Source organism: Molothrus ater, chromosome 1, assembly GCF_012460135.2.
Source record: "Molothrus ater isolate BHLD 08-10-18 breed brown headed cowbird chromosome 1, BPBGC_Mater_1.1, whole genome shotgun sequence".
Classification (NCBI taxonomy): Eukaryota; Metazoa; Chordata; class Aves; order Passeriformes; family Icteridae; genus Molothrus; species Molothrus ater.
The window spans coordinates 118634550-118647581 of NC_050478.2; the positions used below are offsets into that span (position 1 = coordinate 118634550).

General features: G+C 43.6%; 1 protein-coding gene across 1 annotated transcript in view; it reads left to right on the plus strand.

Moving 5' to 3' along the window:
- Positions 1 to 6330: 6330 nt before the first annotated feature.
- The window catches only part of SGK3 (serum/glucocorticoid regulated kinase family member 3), a 55610-nt gene continuing 48908 nt past the window's right edge, over positions 6331 to 13032 (plus strand). Inside the window, exon 1 of the mRNA XM_036397017.2 lies at positions 6331 to 6507. The gene's annotated coding sequence lies outside the window, so the exon portion shown is untranslated. The remainder of the gene's footprint in view (positions 6508 to 13032) is intronic.

Below are 13032 nucleotides of genomic sequence, written 5' to 3' on the forward strand. Positions count from 1 at the left end.
CAATTCCCTTTTATACAACTGTGTTAAGAAGCAAAAGTAGACTTAGGGTCTCTAATTTATCATCTGCTTAATTTTTACATTTTTTATTGGGTAAGAAGATTATATGTCCTCTCTCTTTTTTTTTTTTTTTCTGTATTCTTTAGATTTCTATTTGGAGGGATCTTGATATAACAATTATGTTTCACCTTTTCAATACCTACCATACTGTCCTTTTTTCTTGTATCTTTTTGTAGAGAAATAACTTATAATTCTTGTCTGGATGTTTAAGAATTGTTATTTAATATATTTAAAATAAATAGTTTCAAATTTAAAAACTTTTAAATTTAAAAATAATCTTAAAGAGCTTTTCACAGACTTGAAAAATATACTGTCTTCCATTATTTTTAGCTAATTGTGCTTGAAGAGGTTGACTCTTAGATGCTGTAGCCAACACCACTGATGTTTCGTATGATAAACAGTTCACAGCAGCAGGGATCCTGAATGCAAAAAACTTGCTCTGCTCTGCATGCAAAAATTTAACAGGATTGTGGTGTGCATGGGATGGGTGTTACAGTGCATCCAGCAAGAAAAGCTGAAGGGCAGCTAACTTTCTGGTCTAACTAACTTTGAACTTTACAGAGATCACACTAAAGTATGAAATAGCAACACAATATGTCACAACAGTTGAGTAAGAGGATATGATTGAGGAATAACAAATTTTGGTTTTGGAAGAAGGGAAAGAAAATAAAGTGTGATTACTACCTACCTAGACAGAGGATATGATGCTTAATTGCACACCTCTCACCATTCCAGGGAAAGAACTGCACTTACTCACTTGAAAGCTGCCCCTAGTTAGGGGAAAAGCAAAAATGCTTGCATGTCCTGAAGTATCACCCACAAACTTGCCAACATCTTGCACCAATGTTCATCGTGTCTCAGGATCAAACAGCAATTTTTTTAATTTAATTATTTAATAACATTTAATAACCATTATTTAATAACAGCTAGGACTAGGAAATACGTCTCTGTTTACACTCATCTGAATATCTGTCCATGAACTCCAATTCTGCAAAATCTGATCTAGATTTACTCACGACACTGACAAGTACAAACTAAAGTATAAAACTCCAAGCATGCAATAGTGGAAGAAACGTAACAAACATAAAGTGGTGGCTATGAGAAGAGTGACTCTGTACCTGTTGTGACTTGGGTGTTGATGTAAAAGCCTAATGGCAATGCTTTGGAGAAGATGATTTTTCCTTGAAGGCACAATGAGAGATAGGGATCCCCAGGTGAGATTTGGTAACTAAGCTCTTGGAACTCAATAAAGCATTTAAGTTTCTTTTTATTTGACATTTGTGTTAAACTTTCATCTTAATTGCTATGGTCCATGTTTCAAATGTTCAATAAAATGTGTTATACTACCTTATTGGAGGAAAGCATTTTCAGCACTATACCTTGTAAATCTCTAATCTAATTAGAAATATGAACTGTTAGCTAGCCTCCTGAAGATGAACTTTATAATTCCTTCAGGAACTTGCTCTGAAAAGATGGGAATTTACATGCCTGAAGATAGGAGCCTGTTCATGAGCATGGATTCAGTGGCAGATGAATCCATGTCACAACAAGCCTTTCTCGTGATACGTAATCATTGATTTATTGCCTGGTTAGTATGTGGTTGTGGGGGATCTACCCAGCCTGAGCATGTACTGTCAGGTCTGCTGAACAGAAAGCCAAGGTAAAAGGTCACCTTATTTAACTCTGCTCTCTACTTCAAAACTTTTTAAACTTCTTTTATTCCACTTGTCCTTAGTCAATCTCTCTTTCATCCCTACTTTGGCTCATAGCCCATAGTGCTAGAGAGCTTGCTACAAGCCTACATCAGCTAACAACCATTTGTCTTTGCAATTCCCCTCTGAAGTTCAGCCTGTGCTATTACCTGGCTTCTTCATGTGGGAGGAAGCAGCAGTAGGATGTATGAAGGCAGAGTTGCTACAGGGAAAGAAGTGCAAAGGGATGAAAGGTGGAGACATGCAAATAGCTGAAGTAAGAAGGAAAATGAAAGAAAGTGTGGCAAGAAGGCAGAAGTTCTGGTGACCTCACAAAAGATGTTTCTCCCCTTTGTTTGGCCTCTTATAATAAGATGACAATGCATCATATCCACAACAACTGAGTTTATTCAAAGGGTTTATTCTGACCTCAGTCTGTTCACCAGACTGTTGATATTGACAGGAGTTTTGTTATGCTTTAAAAGCAGAGTACCATCATCATAATCTGTTTTTCTACTGTTTTCTCCTTCTGTTTTGGTGGTGCTTTTAGGTGTGCTGTTCAGACATTGACCTGAGTGTAGTTAAACAAATCAACCTGTCTGGAAGGATATGCATAAGAGAAGAAAACAAACAATGGAGCAGACATGAGGAAACAAATGAGGCACATCTATTAGCTTTGTTTGCTCAGCAGCAAGCCTGAGACTGGTCTTTTAAAGATTTTCTAAGTTTAGTGCTTCCTAGTATAGAGGACATGGCATTAGGGACCTTGAGGGTGTACTTGTGTCCTCACAGTGGAATATCAGAGCAGGAGGAAAAAGCCATTCTTACAGGAAAACTAAGATGGAAGAAAAGGTTGGCTTTAGTGGCAAGTCACTTTTTCCTTTGTTTCTTTTTTTTAAAGAGGCTTTTACTGTATGTGAACTCTGCTTACATTGAAGTGGAGATGGTTAAGATTCTCTTTGATATTTAAATTTCCTGCTGTGTCTGTACAGGAGTGCAATAGCCTGACTAGTAACAGAAAAGTCTCTAGAGGAGAGAAATAAACTTGGAAAGAGCATGAACTTGCAGTTGCTAAGGAACTCCACTACCATGGCTGCATCTGCTCATTGTGGTCTAGACTGGAAACTTTTCCCCAGGCTGTCAGCATGGCAACCCATCACCTGCAAGAGGACCATGTCTTTCCCCAGGTGCCTAGTTTGTGCCAATGTGAAGCAGGAAAAAGATGAACTATATCAGGCCAAAGAATTATTTGCAGTGTTTTTACACACACGTGCACACAAAAAGGACTAGAAGAGACTTCCAGCACTTCAGACTCCTCAACTGATAAAATATTCTATTTACAGCTGACCTTTTTGTGTTCCTCTGTGCTATCTCTGTGTTCTTTTAAGTGCCAGGAAAACTCTAGAAATAGTTTCTTGTTATTGTTAGTTAACTGAAGTGGATTTCACTCAAGATGGATAGTTTTTAAAATTTTTAATTTCTGGTAAGAAATAAACAATACAAGTATGCCTGGTTAGACCTTTGGAAATAGGAATTCTGTAGGCATTTTATGAAGTGTTTAAGAAGCTAAATATGTTGAGATAATACATCAGGTTGTAGGGTACTTTGGGGTGGAACAGATTTTTCCTTCTTAGGAAGGGGAAAGAACATTTTTTGTTCTTAGTTTTGTCCTGGTGTGGGAGAAGATCTTTCAAGACTTTTTCCTCATTCAGATTCTTTAGGAGTCAAGGGGAAGGAGGTAATGGTTACATCTATTATTCAGTACTGTCTCTGCTAATTTAATCCAATGCAGAAATAGGGTTCTGATACTGACAGATTAATTCCTGAAAAGATAGGCCTTACAGGAAATGTTTAGTTTTGTTAATCAAACCCCTTCTCCAGAGTAATAATATAGCTAGAATCACTCATCACTTTTTAGCATTACTTCTACATAACAGGGGTGGGTCTCTTGAATGGGTCAAACTGCATAATCTTTTTGTCTGGAGATTTGCCTTTTGGAAGTTGTCCTGAAAATAGTTTTCTGTGTGACTGTATTCTAAATAATTACACATGCAAGATTATTATCAAGGACACCCACATGTGCTAACATTAAATGTGTGCAAGCCTTATGAGAAACAAGGTTGGGATGATCACAGAAACACAGAATCATGGAATAATTCAGGCTGGAAGGGACCTCTAAAGGCCATCTAGTCCAAACTGCCTGCAAAGAGCAGGGACATCTTCAGCTCAGTCAGATTGCTTAAAGCCCCATCCAACCTGAACTTGAATGTTTCTACTAATGGGGAATCTACCACTCACAAACAGGCAGTCTGTTCCAGTGTTTCACCACTGCATTGTAAAATTTCTCTTCCTTATATCTAATCTAAACTTACCCTCTTTCGGTTTAAAGCCATTATCCCCTGTCCTATCACTTCCTGCCTTTGTAAAAAGTACTCTCTTGAGCTCCCTTGTAGCTCCCCTTTAGGTACTGGAAGGTGCTATAAGGTCAACAACCTTCCTATAACAACCCCAACTCTCAGCCTGTCTTCATAGGAGAGGTGCTCCAGCCCTCTGAGCATCTTTAAGGACCTCCTTTGTCTGGACAAAGACTTGTTGCAACAGATCCATATCTTTCCTGTTTTGGGGACCCCAGAGCTGGGTGCAGCACTGCAGGTGGGATCTCATCACAGCAAAGAAGTGGGCAGAATCCCTTCCCTCAATCTGCTGGCCCTGTTGCTTTTGATGCAGCCCAGGATATAGTCAGCTTTCTGAACCACAGGCACATATTGCTGGGTCACATCCAGCTTTTCATCCACCCCAAGTCCTTCTCCACAGGTCTGCTCTCCATCCACTCATCCCCCACTTGTACTGATACCAAGGATTGCCCCAGGTATAGTGTCTTGCACTTGCTGAACCTCATGAGATTCCCATGGGCCCACTTCTGGAGCATGTCCAGGTCCATCTGGATGGCACCCTGTCCTTCAGGCCTGTCCACAGCACCACTTGGCTGGGTGTCATCTGCAAAGTTGCTGAGAGTGCACTCGATCCCTTTGTCCATGCCATTGGTGAGGACATTGAAGAGCACTGGTCCCAGTATGAATCCCTGAGGGACATCATTTGCCACTGATCTTCGCCTGGAAGTTGAACCATTGACCACTACCCTTGGGATGCAATGAATTTTAGGTGCAGTCGGGTGACTGGGGATAATGATGGGTTAAAACAGTATTCCCACTAAAACATGGTAGCAAAATCCCTGGATGAAGAGAGGAAGTTTGCATGAAAACATGGCCATCTTGGCAAGAACTGCTTATACCTAACTTTCCTCAAAGATGTGTACTTTTAGGTCTTTTAGGTGTACTTTTTCATCTCACTCCTTTGCTTCACTGAAAGCTGGGAAGGAAGGAACTATCCAAACTGTACTGAAGGGACATTGTAATTTAGGGATCATTCTTTCAAGATGTACTATGACAACAGATTAACTATACCAGACCATCACATTAAGTTCATTATCTGGGATTCACTTTTGTCCATGATATAGTCTCTGTCTTTCCAGCATCTCAGGATGCAAGAGGTGTTGCTGTCCTCAGCAGTCTCTTTCCTTCCTCTTACTACCACTCAAAAAAATTCACTGGTGCCCTGGTTGTCCTTGGAAAAATCTCCCTCATCTCACATCATCTCACTGAGGCCTTCCTGGAAATTCTCATCATTTTGTGAAGTGTCTGAGCTGGTGCCATCTCCTATGGTGTGCCATGTAGGGACCTCAGTTGGCCATACCCTGGACCATGAATCTGACAGAAGTGTTTTGAGGCTGGATTGCACAAATTAAGGGTGAGGTGAGTTTTGCTGTGCTGCATCCTGTGGTAACTTGTGGAGAAGAAAGTGTGCCAGGAAGCATAGAGCAGCAGCCAAAAGAGAGATAACAAATGTTGCTTGAGACAAACTGATAACTATTTTTACCACATCCTGCTGTGAGAAATGAGCACAAGGTGATTATTGAGAAAAAAGGAAAAATAATGCCTACAGAACAGAGTGGGAGGATGCTTCTGTACCCTAGCTGATGTCTCCTATGTCCCTCTCCTCTATACAGACCGATTGATCTACTTTTGCCGCCCAGGTGGATAAAATATCGGCATCTAAAACCATCGTTGCTTTCTGTGCCAGGTTGTGAGAGCTCTGCAGCGGACGGAGCGGCCCGGTGCTCGGCAGGCTCCGTGCATGTCCCCGTGGGGCACAGTCCCTGCCGGCGGCCTGGCAGCACAGTCGGCTCCCGGAGCCCGCTGGGTGCCGCCTGTGGGCAGGACGGCGTCGCCCTGGATTAGCTCCCGGTTTAGCGGGAGGATCGCGGTAATCCGTGCCTGGATCGCACATCCCGCGCTAGCCGCAGCCGCAGGCTCTGCGGTCCCTCGGGCAGCGGCAGCCGCGGGGCCCCGGGCGGGAGCGGGGCCGGCTGCGCGTCCCCGCCTGACCCCGGCCGCCGCCGCCGCCCGGGGGGCGCTGCTCGGGGCGGGCCGGCGGCGGGGGCGGCACCGACAGCGACAGCGGCCCCGCCTGCGCCGGCGGGGAGCGGCGGTGGCCCGTGGCCGCCCCGGGGTGGGCGCAGCCCCGTGAGGGGAGCCCGTCATCCCGCGGCCGCGGCGGGAGGAGCGCGGCTGACGCGGCAGGGAGGAGGAAGCGGCAACTCCAGCGGGCGGACGAGCGGACGGACGGACGGACGGACGGACGGACGGACATCCCCGGCCCGCCCCGGCCGGCGGAGGGACGGAGGGTCGGAGGGAGGCAGGTACGCGGGGTGCAGCCGTCCGGGGATCCGTGACCCCTCCACGGCCGGGATAGAGGGAGCCCGTCCGGAGCCGCGGAGGTTCCGCGGCCGCGGGGACACGGGACTCACCCGGGGCACGGGACTCACCCGGGGCACGGGACTCGGGGACGTTTCGCTTCCCTTTTGTTGCCGTCCGAACCGCCCCACACGGCCGGCGGTCCCGAGCAGTGTTCGGCGCGGCCCTGGCCGGGTCCTGCGGAGGGGCCGGGGCTGGAAGCGCTCCCGCAGGAAAGCGCCGCTCCGCGTGGGCGTGCGGCTCCAGCCAGCGGCTGGGATCCGCTCACGGACAGGGGGCAAAGTGCTCGCAGGCGAGTAAACAAACAAACATGCAGAAACTTCTGCTCCCCCCGCCCCCGCCGCTGTAATTTTAGATATTGTATTTGCAAAGAAGTTTTAAAGTCATTTAGTATTTCATATTCTCCTCTCGCTCTCTTTTTTTTTTTTTTTTAATTCCCACCCTTCTGCAGCAGTGTAACTGGCTCCTGCTAGTACTCTTGCCCTAATGTTTTTACTGCGCGTATATGTAGTTTTACACACTATGCTTTATTTTGCATGGCTGGCTCGGTGTGGGAGGGTTTACTTTCTGGGTTGCAACTACGGACACGACCAAACTCCATTTCAGTTCTGCTTCTTAACTCCATAGGACAGTAAAGCTATGCTGGAATCAGACATTTAAGAGATGAAGAATGGCTGGGCATTTACATTTAGAGCAGGTGGAAGAGCCCTTTTCCAGAGTCCTTTACCTCTGCCCCAGCAGGATGAGGAAACCCTGGTTAGCTTTGCTTTGTGCCTTGCAGAGGCAAAGCAGTGAATGCGGTTTGGGTCTGCAATCCCTCTGTCTTGTGGTTTCTGTGCCAGAGAGGCAAGGGCTGGAATTGTCTCTTTACTCGTTTAAACACCCTCAGCATGAGAGAAAGTTGGAGGCAGGGCGAGAATTAAAATATGCTTCCTCCGCCTGTGCAGAAGTTGCAAAGTATTAGTGCTCCCTGCACAGATGTTTTATGGGAAGGTAAAATTCTGACTCAGACTTGAGGGATTTGAATTAAGGAGAGAAGTGGTCGAGCTTGAGGGAGTATCCAGTAATATTCACTTGCATGACTTTGTAACTTGCAGGATATCTGCCTCAGTGCTTCTGTGAGCATTGGTGAGAGCTCCTCGGCTTCCCCTTGCTGAAACTTACATGCTCCTGCAAAGCTTTTATTTTTAAATCTGAATTCTGTCAGGCTCTTTCCCTTAATTTTTGAGATATTATGAAGAGCAGAAGAGCTTTCAACTATGCACTAGTTGGCAGCAAAAACCAGTTAGTGATCTCTGTATTTCCCTCCAGTAAGTGCTGCAGCCTCTTTATTATGTGCTCTAAGCATTGAAATAGCATTGACATTTATACTGGACACTCAAAATAGATGTTGACAGCCCTTGCATTTAATTTCTTTCATGCTAATCTAATAAATTCAGTATCTATTGTAATCTTCAAAGAGCATTAAACATTTCCTGAGGGAAAGTTATGCGGACTGGTGAATACATGGGCTGCATCCAGAGGGCTGTAAGATGTGTAATTCATTGGTTGTGTTGTTCTGAGGGGGTCTTCATCCTGATAATCAACAACCCATAGGAGTTGTTGCTTTTTATGATCAGTGTGTGCGTTCTCATTCTCCAGGGACAGGTATCTTTCTAAGAAGCCTGACAAATGATGTTCAAGTCTCATTGAACAGAAGTCTTCAAAAGACTTATGGGGATACAGTAGTTGGGTGGTTCCTAGTCCACTCTGCTTATAAAATAATGTATTGCAGGGAGCTAATAGTTCAAGTTTTACTTGAACTATTATGTGAGCACTTTAAAATCACTACTCTGTTCATTTTTTGACTTGTTTAAAGTCAATCCACAAGTAGGTGGATAATTTGACTGTAATGGCATGTGTTTAAAATAGTGATGGGTGGTTTTTAATATGCAGAGTTGCTTCAGCCTAGCTAGCTGGAGTAGCTGCAAGCCTCCAAAGCTGACTTGACCCAGCAACAAAATATTTCAGTAGGGTATGCTGAGGGCCAAAAATAAAGTATATTAAATAAAATCACCCAGGTATTAGCAAATAAAACTAGATGCAAAGCATCTCTTGTTTCTCTTGGGATCTAGGGTTTATGATGGAAATCATCTGTCAATCTGAAATGCCATGCATGCTAATTGCAGGTTCATGTTAATCATCACTGTATAAGAGGGTATGTCAAATCCTATTTTCCTTCCTATCCATACAGGATAAGCTGCTAATAAGCTGTGATCCTTCAGCCACATCCACACATCAGTTCTCTCCTGGGTTGTCCTCCCTATATCCCAGATCATTCTCCAGATGGTTTCAGTTTTATAATTTGCATGCAAGTAACTAGGGCTTTTTTGTCCCATGGCTACAAGCCATTTCATACACAAATACCCTGCATTTCTGCATGGAAATAGAGCTCAGATTACACATATTTGCAGTTTCAAATTATGTTTTTGTTTTGGTTGTCTAAGTTGTCATTAAGAAGAATGTTATTTTGAAGGAATGTGCGCTTCCCAAAAGGAAAGTCATTGTTGGTTGGTTTTGTGACTTCATTTTTGGACATCCCTAAGTCATTGAAGAGTTACTCTGCTGTGATTTTTTTTTCTGTAGACCAAGGAACTAGAAACTAGTGTAAATAATGTATGCACTTATATAGACTGAGCCATAGTAAAGCAATATGTTGTTCTTATTTGAAGTTAGCTCTTTGAGTGTTTGTATTGAAGGATTCATTTTGTTTTAGTTTAAGTAGTATCCATATGCTAAAATGTCCTATAAAGAAAACACACTTTCCAAAGTAGAACTGAAGGGCTTCCACGTGCTGTGAGAACATTATAAAATATGTTAATCAGGTTCCTGCTTGCATTCCTAATTCTCAAACAGAATTTATTCCCCCAAAGTCTTCCAAACCACCTAACACTGTGTCTGCCTGACTCTTAAAGTGCCTTAAACATATTGGATCTTCCCTTTGAGCAGAAAGTTCTTAAGCATCTTATCTAGAGCTGCTGTAGTTGAGCATCAAAGCCCTGAGGAGATGAAGAAAGTAGGGCACTGGCAGGCAATTGTAAACACAGGCGCTGATGGATCCGCCGTGTCTCGAAATGCAGCTGTGTGTTTCCTCTTGGGAGCACTGCCCTAAGAGGAGCCAGTGCTCAGCCTTCCCTGGGAGCTGCTGCTGCTGGGATTTGTCTGAGCAGCAGGCTGTGTTCTGGTAGGTGAAACCTGGGCTCCTGGTCCCTGTGCCTGAGGGGTTCAAACCCACATCTTCTGTTCTGAAGAAAAGTGAAGTTAAATCAAATTCTTCTTCCCAACCTCTGCAGCTGTTGGAGAGGCTGAAGGAGGCAAGCAGAAGGGGACACTTGGCTCCTTGTGTTCAGCCTAGGCCATCTGCTGGAAGATGCAGCAGGTTGCCCAAGGCTGGTACGAGGGAGCAGCAGAACCTTGACTGTGTCACAACGGTGCGTGTCCTGCTGGGAGGAGGGCTGGGATCTGGTGGTAGCTTGCTGATGATGATTATCAGAGGTGAGCATTTCCATGACATCCTCTGTGTTTGAAGAGAGGATCACCACTTGACTAATTTCTCTAGGAGAGAAGTGGGCCCAGGAGAACAGGCTCAGAGATCTGGAGTGGGTGGTGACAGCTGGTTGTAGTCCCAATTTAGAAGTTCCAACCTGCAAGCTGAAGTAGGGAAAGTGTCCAGTGTTTCCATCCAGAAAGCCCCATTTCCAGTGCAGGAATCCCCATCCTGGCCCAGCACTGTCACAAATGTCTCCCTGCCAGTTTTATATTATGCAGGTGTTCAGGTGGTGTTTTTCATGTTCTCTGCCACAGATTTGTGTGTTGGTGTCCTGACCTGTAACTCCATTCCCTTGCCCAGTTCTATGTTAGGATTCTTTCCCCCTACTCTTTAGCAAAGGAAGAAGTAAGGTTGTATCTTCATGTGATCTTTTCACTCCAGTTTCTCAGACACCCTGTGAGCATCACCTGAGGAGGAGAGGGAACTTCCTTATTCCCTCATATTTGAAATGCTTTGCTTTGCAACTACAGTTTTTCTGTGGCTTAGGGCAGGAAAGCACCTGGGGGTTGGGGGAGTGTGGGTAAGCAAGATTAATGTCTAAATTTATTTCCCAGCTCCTTTATTCAAAAGATGTCACATCTTACTTCTTGGCAGTCTTGTTTGAAACAGTGAGGGCAACTGGCAAGCTGCTAGTGGAGTGTCTTGCCAAATACTATTGCAAAATACTGCCAGTGCAGAAGTTGCATAGCTTTACAGACTGTTATGTTTCTCTGGGAGTAAACCAAAGGGGTACCAACTTCTGATCCTTTGCCTCTGAAGAGAAGCAGGACCAACATGTTTGCATTGCCTTATGAGGCACCATCATGCTACTTTGCTGCTGCTGTCTCTTCCAGCCCTTGGGATTAGTTTTCTTTCAATGGTACTTCTCCATCTCTTGCTCACTGTTGTGAAATAACTGAGGAAACAGAACTATTGAAAACATCTTCACTATATTGTTACTTGCAAAATATTTTGGAACAGACATTGGACCAAGGAAAGCTCTGCCTCCCATCCTGGACTCAATGTTGCAAATGCAGCAGGTGCATCAGAATAGATTTGCTGTGCTCCACGGAGTTATACCCCCTATGTGAGTGTTTTTTGAAGAGCCATACAACTGAAGTAAATCCTAACTATTTATCTATAATATAGGATGCACAATCTGATATCTGAATATATGCAAACTGTGTGCCAATTATTGAGACCTTGTAACTTTGCTGTTAAAACAAGGCACGAGTTGGAAACACACATTATTTTTCAGTAACTATCTTGATAGCTATTTTAGAGCTTTGCATAATTAATCTGTGCTCAAATTGGTATTTTAGTGAGAAAATGGGCATCTGTGAAGATTATTGTCCCATGGCATTGTACATAATATTGCATTACAGTGATATTTCTGAATTCAGCTAGGAAGATAAGCTGGAGGGGTAAGTGCTGCTCATGGCTAAACATCTTAAATCATGGTGCTATTCTGGTTAGAAGGAACCTTGGAAGGTGGTGAGTTAACTCCTCACCCTGAGTGTTCAGACAGGGCTGCTCAGGGCTGTGTTTGCCTGGGTTTTGAACGACAGAGGCTCCACAGCCCCCCTGGACACCCTGTCCTAGTGGTCAGTTATCCTTGTGGGGATTTTCCTTCTCATGCAATGCACCAGCAAGTCTGGCTTCTCCTCCAAGACACTGGGAGGCTGCTGTTAGGTGCCCCTCAAGCCTCTTCTCAAGGTTCACAAAGCAAGTCCAGTTGCCTCCAACTCACCTAGAGAATAAGCTGCAGCCCTTGACTGGCTGTGTTTTGGCCTCTTCCATACCCTGTGTACTTCCTGCTTAGGTGAAGGAATGTTGGATGCATTAGCATGCAAGTGTACCTGGTCTGCATGACTCTGAACTACTGTGTGTTTATATTATAATAGTTTAGGTTGAGATTTTTGTTTGTTTGTTTGTTTGTTTGTAAATTCCTAGTGTTAGGTATTTATGAACTGGGATCACTATCAAACCCTAAAATATGTTTTATACTAAATTTAGTAAATAAGTAAGGACTGAGCATTCAGAAAATGAATGCTTTTAGTCAGCCATGGTAGAATTTCCAGTTTATGGTATGTGCTTTCCTTTAATGCTGGAAAGAGTATAGAAGAGGGACAGGAGGTAATTAAAGAAGAAAATAACTCCTGTACTCCCTTTGGATGGGACTTAACCATACTTTGCAAAAGCAAGATGCATAAAGTCTACAAGTTTGGAATGCTGCCAAAAATTACAAAACTGAGAAAACTTAGGGCAATTCAGAAATAAAAACTACCTGGCAAAAGTACCCAGACTATCAAATGCCTTGAAGACAAGTGCATCAAAGAACTAGGAGACTTCTGCTTCCTTCCTGCCATAGCAGTGGTGCAACTTGAATTTATTAAAGTGGGGGGGGTCGGGGAGAAAGAAAAAAGCTATGTTTTCATTAAAAGATAAGTAAAAAGAGAATGTAGCATTAAGGACTATATAGCAATGTTTTATGAGAGGTAAGAAGTGAAACAGAAGGCGGTTATTTGGGGTCATAGTGGATCCTGATAGCCTAGAATCCAATTATCCAATTAGCCTCCTGATTTTTTCTTTTTTTTCAAATACTAGACCCTCCTGTTTCATTTAAGCAATAAATGTAAGGCTGTTAATTTAATCTCCCAGTACTCATGGTAAATATCTTGTAAATAATTAACTTTCATTGCTTGCTCTTTAAAAGGGGTCATGGATTTTTCAGACTAGTGAAAAAGCAGCATTTTAATATTTTAATTTCTAAATTTCATCTTCCCAAATCAGCCTTTGGTAAGAGAATATCTGTTGGTTTTGGAGTTTTTGGGACTAACAATTCTTTCCTGCAATCCTTCTGTTTTCAGAGCCCTGATAATAAACAGATAGAGTTTCTCTG